Here is a 13,579-nt window from a genome sequence, read left to right on the forward strand (position 1 = left end):
CCTTGGATAATAATTAACATTGGCGCCCCTGACTTCCGTTATAAGTAGTCACCCTCATTCTGCCAACGGCCATGTCAAAGAGAGCGGAGGAGCGGACAGAGATTCAGGGCATTCACTTACTCTTTGGGGTGCGAAACTGCCCCTAACGCGGAAGAATCTGCAAGGATCAACGGCATGAGGCTGCAGAAAGCAATGGAAACTAATCCATCAGAGAGACATAAATTTAATCTACAGGACATGTGGACTGCAATTGAAAAAGTGTCAGGATGATCTTTCCGTTGGTAAAAGTTTCCGAAAGAGTCCACCGTTCGGATCTCTGGGAGGGGACTGCCACGGGGGAGGTGACCATGAGAAAAAGACTGAATAGTCAACGAAAGGACAGTGTTCTACGAGTCGGGGCGTGGAATGTCAGAAGCTTGAACGTAGCAGGGAAGCTAGAAAATTTGAAAAGGGAAATGGAAAGCATCATTCTAGATGTAGTAGGAGTCAGTGAAGTGAAATGGAAAGAAGACAAAGATTTCTGGTCAGATGAGTGAAGCGTGTTATCAATAGCAGTAGAAAATGGTGTAACGGGAGTAGAATTCGTTATGACTAGGAATGTAGGGCAGATAGTGTGTTATTGTGAACAGTTCAGTGACAGGATTCTTATTATCAAAATCGATAGTAAACATGCCGATGTCGCAAGATCAAGATGAAGAGACAGAGAAAGTATATGAGGTTATTGAAAGGGTAATACAGTACACAAAGGGAGATATAACTGTAATAGGCATGGGGGACTGGAATGCAGTTGCCGGGGAAGGAGTAGAGAAAAAGGTTACAGGAGACTCTAGGCTTGGGAAAAGGAGTCAGAGAAAGACTACTTGCGTTCTGTAATAAATTTCAGCTAGTAATAGCGAATACTCTTTCCAAGAATCGCTAGAGGAGAAGGTATACTTGGGAAAGGCTGTGTGATACGGAAAGATTTCAGTTACACTACATCATGGTAAGATATAAATTCTGAAATCAGATACTGAATTGTAAGGTGTACCCAAGAGCTGATATAGACTCAGATCACACAGTAGCAGGATGAAAAGTAGGGTGAAATTTAAGAGATTAGTCAGGACGAATCAATACGCAAAGAAGTGGGATACGGAAGTACTGAGAAATAACGAAATACACTTGAAGTTCTCTAAGGCTGTTGATGCAGCAATAAGGAATGGCTCAATTGGCAATACAGTTGAAAAGGAATGGCATATCTAAAAGGGGCAATCACAGAAGTTGGAAAGAAAAATACAGGTACTAAGAAGGTAACTGTGAAGAAACCATGGGTAACAGAAAAAGTACTTCAGTTTATCTATGAATGATGATCATGGAAATTCAGAAATACAGAAATACAAGTCGCCGAGGAATGAAATAAATAGGAAGTGCAGGGGAGCTACAACGAAATAGGTGAATGAAAAATGTGAAGAAATCGAAAAAGAAATGATTGTCGGAAGGACTGACTCAGCATATAAGAAATTTAGAACAACCTTCACTGAAATTAAAACCAAGGGTTCTAACATTAAGAGTGTAATGGGAATTCTACTGTAAATTGCAGAGGAGAGAACGGATAGATGGAAAGGGAACATGAAGGACTCTATGACAGGGAAGATTTGACTGATGTGTTTGAAGAAGAAATAGGAGTCGATTTAGAAGAGGTATGGGATGCAATATTAGAATCAGAATTTAAGAGAGCTTTGGGAGACTTAAGATCAAATAAGGCGGAAGGGACCGATAACATTCCGTTAAAATTTCTAAAATCATTGGGGGATGTGGGAAGAAACCGAGTATTCACGTTGGTGTGTAGAATGTATGAGTCTGGCGATATACCATCTGACTTTCGGAAAAATATCTTCCACACAATTCCGAAGACCGCAAGAGCTGGCAAGTACGAGAATTATCGCATAACCAGCTTAACAACACATGCATCCAAGTTACTGACAAGAATAATATACAGAAGAATGGAGAAGAAACGTGACGATGCATTAGATGACAATCACTTTGACTTTAGGAAAGGTAACGGCACGAGATAGGCGATTCTGACGTTGGTGTTGTTAATGGAAGCAATCTTGAAGAAAAATCAAGACAAGTTCATAGGAGTTGTAGACCTGGAAAAAGCGTTCGACAATGTAAGTAGTGAAAAATGATAGATATTCTGATAAAAATAGGGGCAAGCTGTAGCAAGAGAACAGGTAATGTACAATATGTACAAGAGCCAAGAGGGAACAATAAGAGTGGACGACCAAGAACGAAATGCATGGATTAAAAAGTGTGTGGTCTTTCGCCCCTAATGTTCAATCTGTACATCGAAAAAGCAATGATGGAAATAAAAGAAAGGTTCAGGAGAGGAATTAAAATCAAAGTGAAAGGATATCAACTATACGACTGGCTTGTGACATTGCTATCCTTAGTGAAAGTGAAGGAGGATTACATGCCCTGCAGAATGGGATAAACAGTCTAATGGGTACAGAATATGGAAGTAAATTATAGAAAGGCGAAAGTAATGATAAATACCAGTCACAAAGTAGATGAACTTAAGGAATTCTACTACCTCGGCGGGGAAAAAACCAATGACGGATGGAGCAAGTAGGACATAGAAAGCAGACTAGTAATGGCGAAAAGGGCATTCCTGGCCAAGAGAAGTCTACTAGCATCAAACATAGGCTTTAATTTGAGGAAGAAATTTCTGAGAATGTACGTTGGAGTACAGAATTTTAAGGTAGTGAAACATGGACTCTGGGTAAAACGGAACGGAAGAGAATAGAAGCATTTGAGATGTGGTGCTACAGACGAATGTTCAAAATTAGGTAGACTGATAAGTTAAGAAATGAGTAGGTTCTGCACAGAATCGGAGAGGAAAGGAATATGTGGAAAACACTGACAAGGAGAAGGGACAGGATGATAGGACGTCTGTTAAGACATGAGGGAATGACTTCCATGGTACTAGAGGGAGCTCTGTAGAAGGCAAAAATTGTACAGGAAGACAGAGATTGGAGTACATATAGCAAATAACTGAGGGAGTAGGTTGCAAGTGCTACTCTGAGATAAAGAGGTTGGCACAGGAGATGAATTCGTGGCGGGCCAAGTCAAACCAGTCAGAAAATTGATGACTCAAAAAAAGAATTTATAACTGGGTGTCATCCACATATTATTTTACACTGCTGTAAATATCATCTTTCTCGAATGAAACTGCTCTGTATGACTTTATGAGCAGGTCCTTCGCGCAAAGGGAGAGAGGGATGGTGGTCTTGCCTTGTCTTCAGCAGCGGCATTTGCCGGCAGCAAAGACGCCAACTGTAGCTAATCGAGTCTTAGTGTGGGAGCGCAAAGACAGTACGTAACTCGGGTGCGGACTAGCTATGCTGTCCAGCATAGCTACATGCACCTACAGATGCCCACATAGGTCGCTGGTTAACCAGGCAGTCAGTGCCGCAGTACTATACCACCAGCAATGTGTACCACGCGCGCCAGTTGCTCTGCATTTTTCCTCAAACACTTTTACCGAAATTGTGTGGTAAGAAATTGTTGATCTTTTCTTTACTTGTAGCCTCATATGTCAGCTTCGCGGTGAACTGCCTATCCTTTTGTTAGTGACCATAATTATTGTGATACTTCTTAGTTAAGTAGTCGTTGGTGTGAAATTCGAATAGTCTGTAATGAGAGATAGGGCATGGTATGAGTTTACATTGGTGCACATTAGGTCATACACTCCTGGAAATGGAAAAAAGAACACATTGACACCGGTGTGTCAGACCCACCATACTTGCTCCGGACACTGCGACAGGGCTGTACAAGCAATGATCACACGCACGGCACAGCGGACACACCAGGAACCGCGGTGTTGGCCGTCGAATGGCGCTAGCTGCGCAGCATTTGTGCACCGCCGCCGTCAGTGTCAGCCAGTTTGCCGTGGCATACGGAGCTCCACCGCAGTCTTTAACACTGTCAGCATGCCGCGACAGCGTGGACGTGAACCGTATGTGCAGTTGACGGACTTTGAGCGAGGGCGTATAGTGGGCATGCGGGAGGCCGGGTGGACGTACCCCCGAATTGCTCAACACGTGGGGCGTGAGGTCTCCACAGTACATCGATGTTGTCGCCAGTGGTCGGCGGAAGGTGCACGTGCCCGTCGACCTGGGACCGGACCGCAGCGACGCACGGATGCACGCCAAGACCGTAGGATCCTACGCAGTGCCGTAGGGGACCGCACCGCCACTTCCCAGCAAATTAGGGACACTGTTGCTCCTGGAGTATCGGCGAGGACCATTCGCAACCGTCTCCATGGAGCTGGGCTACGGTCCCGCACACCGTTAGGCCGTCTTCCGCTCACGCCCCAACATCGTGCAGCCCGCCTCCAGTGGTGTCGCGACAGGCGTGAATGGAGGGACAAATGGAGACGTGTCGTCTTCAGCGATGAGAGTCGCTTCTGCCTTGGTGCCAATGATGGTCGTATGCGTGTTTGGCGCCGTGCAGGTGAGCGCCACAATCAGGACTGCATACGACCGAGGCACACAGGGCCAACACCCGGCATCATGGTGTGGGGAGCGATCTCCTACACTGGCCGTACACCACTGGTGATCGTCGAGGGGACACTGAATAGTGCACGGTACATCCAAACCGTCATCGAACCCATCGTTCTACCATTCCTAGACCGGCAAGGGAACTTGCTGTTCCAACAGGACAATGCACGTCCGCATGTATCCCGTGCCACCCAACGTGCTCTAGAAGGTGTAAGTCAACTACCCTGGCCAGCAAGATCTCCGGATCTGTCCCCCATTGAGCATGTTTGGTACTGGATGAAGCGTCGTCTCACGCGGTCTGCACGTCCAGTACGAACGCTGGTCCAACTGAGGCGCCCGGTGGAAATGGCATGGCAAGCCGTTCCACAGGACTACATCCAGCATCTCTACGATCGTCTTCATGGGAGAATAGTAGCCTGCATTGCTGCGAAAGGTGGATATACACTGTACTAGTGCCGACATTGTGCATGCTCTGTTGCCTGTGTCTATGTGCCTGTGGTTCTGTCAGTGTGATCATGTGATGTATCTGACTCCAGGAATGTGTCAATAAAGTTTCCCCTTCCTGGGACAATGAATTCACGGTGTTCTTATTTCAATTTCCAGGAGTGTAAATTGCTATGTATACTAAATTTTTCTTTAGACTTTGGAGCCGGTCTACATCTATTGCTGATCTCGAGAAAAGAAAGGAAGTAGGTTACAGTACGCTTGTTCGCTCACTGCTTGAATACTGCTCAGCAGTGTGGGATCGGTACCAGATAGGGTTGATAGAAGAGATCGAGAAGATCCAACAGAGAACAGCGCGCTTCGTTACAGGATCATTTAGTGATCGCGAAAGCGTTACGGAGATGATATATAAACTCCAGTGGAAGACTCTGCAGGAGAGACGCTCAGTAGCTCGGTACGGGCTTTTGCTGAAGTTTCGAGAACATATCTTCACCGAAGAGTCAAACAATATATTGCTCCCTCCTACGTATATCTCGCGAAGAGATCATGAGCATAAAATCAGAGAGATTAGAGCCCACACAGAAGCATACCGATAATCCTTCTTTCCACGAACAATACGAGACTGGAATAGAAGGGAGAACCGATAGAGGTACTCAAGGTACCCTCCGCCACACACCGTCAGGTGGCTTGCGAAGTATGGATGTAGATGTAGAAAATGGATTTTATGTAGCACACTCAATATTACCCACATGCGGCACAATACAGCACAAGTGAACTATTCGTAAAATTATTCGGTTACTCATAAAACTTACACTTTATAAACAGTTCAAGATATCAATATAAGTATCTGGAAAATGATACCGTGGAAATAGGAAACTTTCATATATGTAGACATAAGTAAATACAGACCTCTTCAGAGCTTTAATGTAATTTTCTGGGACTATTTCTAGCTGATTAAACGAGAAATTGTGTGGGTCTGCAAAAAACGAAGAAATTTGATTTTGTATACTGACAATGAGCTTCTTACAAGCCATTGGTGTATCTTGTCCTTAGTTGTTTGATTAATAACAGACTATGATCAAGACACTATCACAATTTGAACTTCATCAGCAGATTAGTGAAGCTGAGTTATTTACAATTTACCATGCTATGGTAAAAGAAGCAAATATTTAACATGTTAGCAAGACAAATCGAAGTGCTACTAAAAAGTCAGAAAATAAGGTTAAGAAGTTGGACGAAAATAAATCATCACTTCTTTTGCAGTTCGCTGGAATTCTGTGAATTAGCTCGTTATTAATAAAGAACAGCTCCGAAGGAAAATTAGCAAAATACTTTCTCCCAAGACTTCAATGATCTGAGAAACAAGAAACATTTACACCAAATTATGCATCAACTCCTTGTTCACATCCTCAATCTCAGTGAAGTGCTGAACGCTATGTATATACTCATATATAGGGGGAAGGGCTTGTACTTTGAACATGTTTCATTTTTGACCATCACAGCAGATACAATAATTGGCCTTTCGATGTGCTTAATTAACAACTTCTTTACTTGTCTTATTTCCCATCAAATTATTCACAATGCACATATTGTATTGAAGGCTTTTTCATAGAGATAATTTTCAAAGTGTTACAATTGGCTCAAGATACAGTGATATTCTGTAAGACGAGTCGCAGATTAAAATAAGTGGCTAAGTCAAAATTATGAATACATTTTACTGAAGAAACTGGAAATCCAAATGAAAGTAATTATTCTGGTTACTGGGATTAGCCGAGCGGTCTAGGCGCTGCAGTCGTGGGCTGTGCGGCTGGTCCCGGCGGAGGTTCGAGTCCTCCCTCTGTCCTTAGGATAATTTAGGTTAGGTAGTGTGTAAGCTTAGGGACTAATGACCTTAGCAGACCCATAAGATTTCACACACACACATTCTGGTTACTGGGCCTAAAATGTACGTACATTTATTGTTTCAAGTCTATGTAGTATTTCTCTATTGTAAATCTATATTGCCATATTGTACACTGAAGCGCCAAATAAAGTATTTTACGAATGCGTATTCAAATACAGAGGTAAGTTAACAGGCAGAATACGGCGCTGCGGTCGGCAACGCCTATATAAGGCAACAAGTGTCTGGCGCAGTTGTTAGATCGGTTCCAACTGCTACAATGGCAGGTTTTCAAGACTTTAAGTGAGTTTGAACGTGGTGTTATAGTCTGCGCACGAGCTATGGGAGACAGCATCTCTGAAGCAGCGATGAAGTGGGGGGTTTCCCGTGCGACCATTTCAAGAGTGTACCGTGAATATCAGGAACCCGGTAAAACATCAAATCTCCGACATCGCTGCAGCCGGAAAAAGATCGTGCAAGAACGACAACGGAAGAGAATCGTTAAACGTGACAGAAGTGCAACTCTTCACTAAATCGCTCAAATTTCAATGCTGGGCCATCAACATGTGTCAGCGAGCGAACCATTTAACGAAACCAGCGATACTGGCTTTCGGAGCTGAAGGCCCACTCACCTACCGTTGTCCGACCAGGCAACACGTTTCCAATCTTCGACAGTCAAATGTCGGCGTTGACGCGTTAAGGCGAGGCGTAAAGCTTTGTGTCGTGCAGTTTCACGTTTCAAATTGTAGCGAGTGCATGGACGTGTATGGGAATGGGGATGACCTCACGAGTGGACGCTGCTTGTCAGCAGGCGACTGTTCAAGCTCTGGTGGAGGCTCTGTAATGGTGTGGGGCGTGTGCAGTTGGAGTGATATGGGACCCCTGACACGTCTAGACAGGTGACACGTCCGTAAGCATTCTGTCTGATCACCTACATCCATATGAAACGTCCCCTTAGAGAAATTAATGAAGTACTGTGCTGGTAAACCTCTTACGTTATTTGATTTTCAAACAGCTGAGCGAAACCGAACGTACTCAGACATTTCTCTCTTTACTTATTCTCACCATCACTAAACTGACACACAATATTTTTAACGCAACGCAATCTGACTTTCAATAATCCCTACAAAAGAATGGCCCTGACTAACAATAACCTATACCTGTCATGATTCACTTACCTCACAAAAATATTCGTTACTCGAACTACTGCAATACAGCGTGCGCCAATACTGCCAGCTAAATAAAAGATTCTAACTACTGAAGGGACTAACTACTGATAGGCATAGTTAGCAAATGAAAGATTTTAACGGAGAACAAAGAATGTATTTACCTTAATAGTGTTCAAAAGTCGTAATATATATATATATATATATATATATATATATATATATATATATATATATATATATGTATAAGTTCGTGACATCCAGTCTTACAAATTTCCTGTCTCTGATGGACACACGTCCAGATCGTCCGCTCTTAAAACTCCGCCGTCTCTCTCCCCACATCCACCACTGCTAGCGGCTCACCTCCAACTGCGCAACGCTACGCGCTGTTCACATCCAGCTGCCCAACACTGCAATAGCAAATACTCCAACAATGCAAACCAGCCACAGACTTCACACAGCACAGCCAGTTATTTTCATATAGAGCGCTACGTGGCGTTACCAACATTAACAGTGTACTTACACATTCATGTCCATTGTGCATTCCGACGAACTTGGGAAACTCCAGCAGGACACCCTACACGTTCAGAAATGCTGCAGTGTGGCTGCAGGAACTCTCTTCTGAGTTTAAACACTTGAGCTGGCCACCAAACTCCCATGACACGAACATTATTGAGTACATCTTGGATGCATTGCAACGTGCCGTTCAGAGGAATTCTTCAACCCCCTTCTACTCTTACGGACTTATGGACAGTCCTGTAGGTTTCATGGTGTCAATTCGCTCCAGCACTACTTCAGACATTGGTAGAGTCCATGCCACATCGTGTTGGGGCACTTCTGCATCCTCGCATGGCCCTCTACGATATTAGTCAGGTGTACCAGTTTCTTTGGATCTTCTATTTACAGAATGAGATCAGTCCTTTCACACTTTGCTGGAGCGCTCTTGACGATACCCTTGTCTCTGGTCAACACCTGCCGTCGAGGACGACATACTGGCTTCTGTCACACAGGAAGTCTTCGAGCCACTCGCCCATCTGCGAAACTAACCCGTGTGGTCGGGCCTTCGACAGTCTGCAGTGTGGTGCCGTGTCAAATGATTTTCGGAAATCTGGGAGTATGGAAGCTACATGTTGCTGCCCTCCATGCATGGCTTGTAGGATATCACGTGAGAAAAGGGCAAGTATGGTTTCACATGGGCAGTGTTTCCTAAAAATCCATGGTGATGTGTTGATAGAAGCTTTTTTACGTCAAGGAGATGTATTATATTCGAACTCAGAATGTTTTCAAGAATTCTACTGAAAACCGATGTTAACTGTATTGGTCTATAGCTATGCGGGCCCGTTCTTTTACCCTCCTTACACAGGGTGGCACACTTTAACGTAACTACGCAGGTATCTCTGGAACTACCGTACGTATTGGGAATCGGCTTTCGCGGCTATGAATGTAAGGCAGGGGGTCATGAAAGTAAATACAATGAGACGTTCTAAAAGGTAAGCAAATATTATTTTCATCACAAAGTTCTGCTTTTGAAATGTATACCGAATATTATTTGTTAGTCAGTCGAAAAGAATGGCACTGGTTGCAACGCAATACGTCAATTACGTGCTCAGAAACTGTAAAGCAAAGTTGACGCTTGAAATAAACTGACCCCGCCGATGTTAGACGTCCCGAGATGCAAGCGCGAACGCAACGTTGCTAGTAATTGCGATGTGATTGACGTACATAACGGTTTCCCCTTCAGTGTGTTATTTATGAACGTGCATACTGCGAAACAGTATCCGACAGCACACTAAACTAAAAATTCCCAATTCGACGGCTAGTAAGTAGCAATCGTGTTGAGAGATTTCCAGCGCCGACACACAATCTCATCCTCATGAACAATTTTATCTGGGAACGTGTGAAAAATGTGTTGTATCGGAGGGTTCAAACAACAATGGACGACATGAAAGGTCGTATTACCGCTGCATGTGCTGCAAGAACGCCTCAAACACAGAAACCAGTGAGTCGATCAGTGTTAGGGCGTGCATAGCGGTGTTGGCATGGAAATGGCGATCTCTTCTAACATACGTCGTAACGTGTCTGCTGTGAGAAATGTGACAGCATACCCGCGTACTTTTTTTGTGTTTCCCAGAAGACGTGTGTTTTGTGAGAAATACTCCACATTTATTTAACCGTTTCACCATGTGCACAAGCTCAGCTGCAGCGTAATCATTAAAAATATTCAGTAACATGTGCTGCACGTGTCACGTACCAGTGTGTAACTGATGTCCAACTACATTCAACCTCTCTGTTACATCCTCGGTCAGCCAATGATTATGTTAACTCTGATCGGTGAAATTCGGTAGTTCGTTAACCTTATGTCATAGTACTATAGCAAACATTAACGAACCACGAACGAGTAAACCGTTCCCTTATTTTTCATTGTGTGTGACTCGACATCGTATAGTTTCCAGTCCACTTAATAACGGTGTAAATAGCAATAAGTACAGGGTCTGTTCCATGGTAGTATGTCGATCAAACAGTGATTGCGAACAACATGGGGTTCACGCTTGCCTCTCATGAAGTGGAACATCGGCGAGTTTCGTTCATTTCAAGCAAATTTCAGACAGGACTTTCTCGTGGTGTAATTGACATACTGCTATGCAATCGACGCCATCGTATTTGTGATTTCTCCTGTTGTTGATTGCCTAAGAAATAAAACGGGGTTTCTATTTACACTGAACAGCAAAAAAAAAAAGAAAAAAGACTGGTACAGCTGCCTAATATCGTGTACCGGGCGAGGTGGCGCAGTGGTTAGCACACTGGACTCGCATTCGGGAGGACGACGGTTCAACCCCGCGTCCGGCCATCCTGATTTAGGTTTTCCGTGATTTCCCTAAATCACTCCAGGCAAATGCCGCGATGGTTCCTTTGAAAGGGCACGGCCGACTTCCTTCTCCGTCCTTCCCTAACCCGATGAGACCGATGACCTCGCTGTTTGGTCTCTTCCCCCAAACCAACCAACCAACCTAATATCGTGTACTCACTCCCCCCCCCCCCCCCCCCCCCATGCAGCCATCAAGGACACACGAGTGGGCCTTCGGCTCTGAAACCCCGTATCGATGATGCTTCGTTGAATGGTTCGCACGTTGACACATGCCGGTGGCCCAGCATTGAAATCTGCAGAAATTTGCGGAACAGTTGCACTTTTGTCACGCTGCCCCTCAGTCGTCGTTGATCTCGTTCTTGCAGGATCTTTTTCCGGACGCAGCGATGTCGGAGATTTGATGTTTTACCGGATTCCTGATATTCATGGTACACGCATGAATGGTCGTACAGGAAATTGCCAACTCCATCACTGCCTCGGAGATGCTGTGTCTCAGCCGGCCGCGGTGGCCGAGCGGTTCTAGGCGTGGAGTCCGGAGCCGCGCGACTGCTACGGTCGCAGGTTCGAATCCTGCCTCGGGCATGGATGTGTGTGCTGTCCTTAGGTTAGTTAGGTTTAAGTAGTTCTAAGTTCTAGGGGACTGATGACCTCGGCTGTTAAGTCCCATAGTGCTCAGAGCCATTTGAACCAGCCATTGCTGTGTCTCATCGCTCGTGCGCCGTCTATAACACCACGTTTAAATTCTCTTGAATCTGGTTAACCTGCCACTGTAGCGGCAGTAACCTATCTAACAACTGCGACAGACACGTGTCTTATATAGGCATTACCGACCGCAGCGCCAGATTCTGCCTGTTTACATATCTCTGTATTTGAATACGCATGCCTATATCAGTTTCTTTGGCGCTTCAGTGTAAGAAGCACAAGTGTGTGTCGAAAATAATATTTGCTTACGTTTTAGGATGTCTCATAGTATTTACACCACTGGCCATTAAGATTGCTACACCACGAAGATGACGTGAGACAGACGCGAAATTTAACCGAAACGAATCAGATGATGCGATATGCAAATGATTAGCTTTTCGGAGCATTCACACAAGGTTGGCGTCGGTGGCGACACGTACAACGTGCTGACTTGAGGAAAGTTCCCAACCGATTTCTCATACACCAACAGCATTTGCCCGTTGTTGCCTGGTGAAACGTTGTTGTGATGCCTCGTGTAAGGAGGAGAAATGCGTACCATCATGTTTCCGACTTTGATAAAGGTCGGATTGTAGCCTATCGCGATTGTGTTTTATCGTATCGCGACATTGCTGCTGGCGTTGGTCTAGATCCAATGACTGTTAGCAGAATATGGAATCGCTGGGTTCAAGAGGGTAATAAGGAACGCCGTGATGGATCCCAACGGCCTCGTATCACTAGCAGTCGAGATGACGGGCATCTTATCCGCACGGTTGTAACGGATCGTGTAGCCACGTCTCGATCCCCGAGTCAACAGTTGGGGACGTTCGCAAGACAACAACGATCTCCACGAACAGTTCGACGACGTTTGTAGCACCACGGACTATCAGCTCGGAGACCGTGCCTGCGGTTACCCTTGAAGCTCCATCACTGGCAGGAGCGCCTGCGATGGCGTACTCGACGACGAACCTGGGTGCACGAATGGAAAAACGTAATTTTTTCGTATGAATCCAGGTTCTGTGTACAGCATCATGATGGTCGCATCCGTATTTGGCTACATCGCGATGAACGCACATTGCAAGCGTATATTCGTCATCGCCATATTTGCGTATCACCCGGCGTGATGGTACGGGGTGCCATTGGTTATATGTCTCAGTCACCTCTTGTTCGCACTGACGGCACGTTGAACAGTGGACGTTACATTTCAGATGCGTTACGACCCGTATCCTATCCTTCATTCGATCCCTGCGAAACCCTACATTGCAGCAGGATAATGCACGACTGCATGTTACAGGTTCAGTACGGGCCTTTCTGGATACAGAAAATGTTCGACACCTGCCCTGGTCAGCACATTCTCCACTAAGTGAAAACGTCTGTTCAATGGTGGCCGAGCAACTGGCTCATCACAATACGCCAGTCACTACTACTGATGAACTGTGGTATCGTGTTGAAGCCGCATGGGCAGCTGTACACGCAGCTGTACACGCCACGCGAGCTCTGTTTGGCTCAATGCCCAGGCGTATCAAAGCCGTTATTACGGCCAGAGGTGGTTGTTCTGGGTATTGATTTCTCAGGATATATGCACCCAAATAGGGTGAAAATGTAAATTTGTCCAATGATTTGCCGTGTATCCTCTGCATTTCTTGTTGGTGTAGCAATTTTAATGGTCAGTAGTGTACTTTCATGAGCCCCTGTGTTACATTCATAGCCGCGGAAGTCGTTTTTGAGTATCTACTGTTGTTCCTGAGATGTCTACACTGAAGCATTTACGTGGACCGCCTTGTGCAGAGGAGTAAGTTGTGCTATTTTGTAGTCGCTTCTGAATTTGAGCTGGCGGAATGGTTCATGATAAACGCAAGCTAAGTCAGATGCCAATGGCGCAGAATACGCTTGTTGAAAACGAAATGGGATTCCATCTGGACCTGGCGACTTATTTGTGCTCAACTCTATCAGTTGCTTCTCTACGTCACGGATGCCAGATCCTATATCATCCAGGCTTCAAACAGTG

General features: G+C 45.0%; 1 protein-coding gene across 2 annotated transcripts in view; it reads right to left on the reverse strand.

Annotated features, from left to right (window-relative positions):
* LOC124719995 overlaps nucleotides 1-13,579 on the reverse strand; it is a 517,761-nt gene that overhangs the window by 477,286 nt on the left and 26,896 nt on the right. The window lies entirely within an intron of this gene.

Source organism: Schistocerca piceifrons, chromosome 11 (assembly GCF_021461385.2).
Source record: "Schistocerca piceifrons isolate TAMUIC-IGC-003096 chromosome 11, iqSchPice1.1, whole genome shotgun sequence".
Lineage (NCBI taxonomy): Eukaryota > Metazoa > Arthropoda > Insecta > Orthoptera > Acrididae > Schistocerca > Schistocerca piceifrons.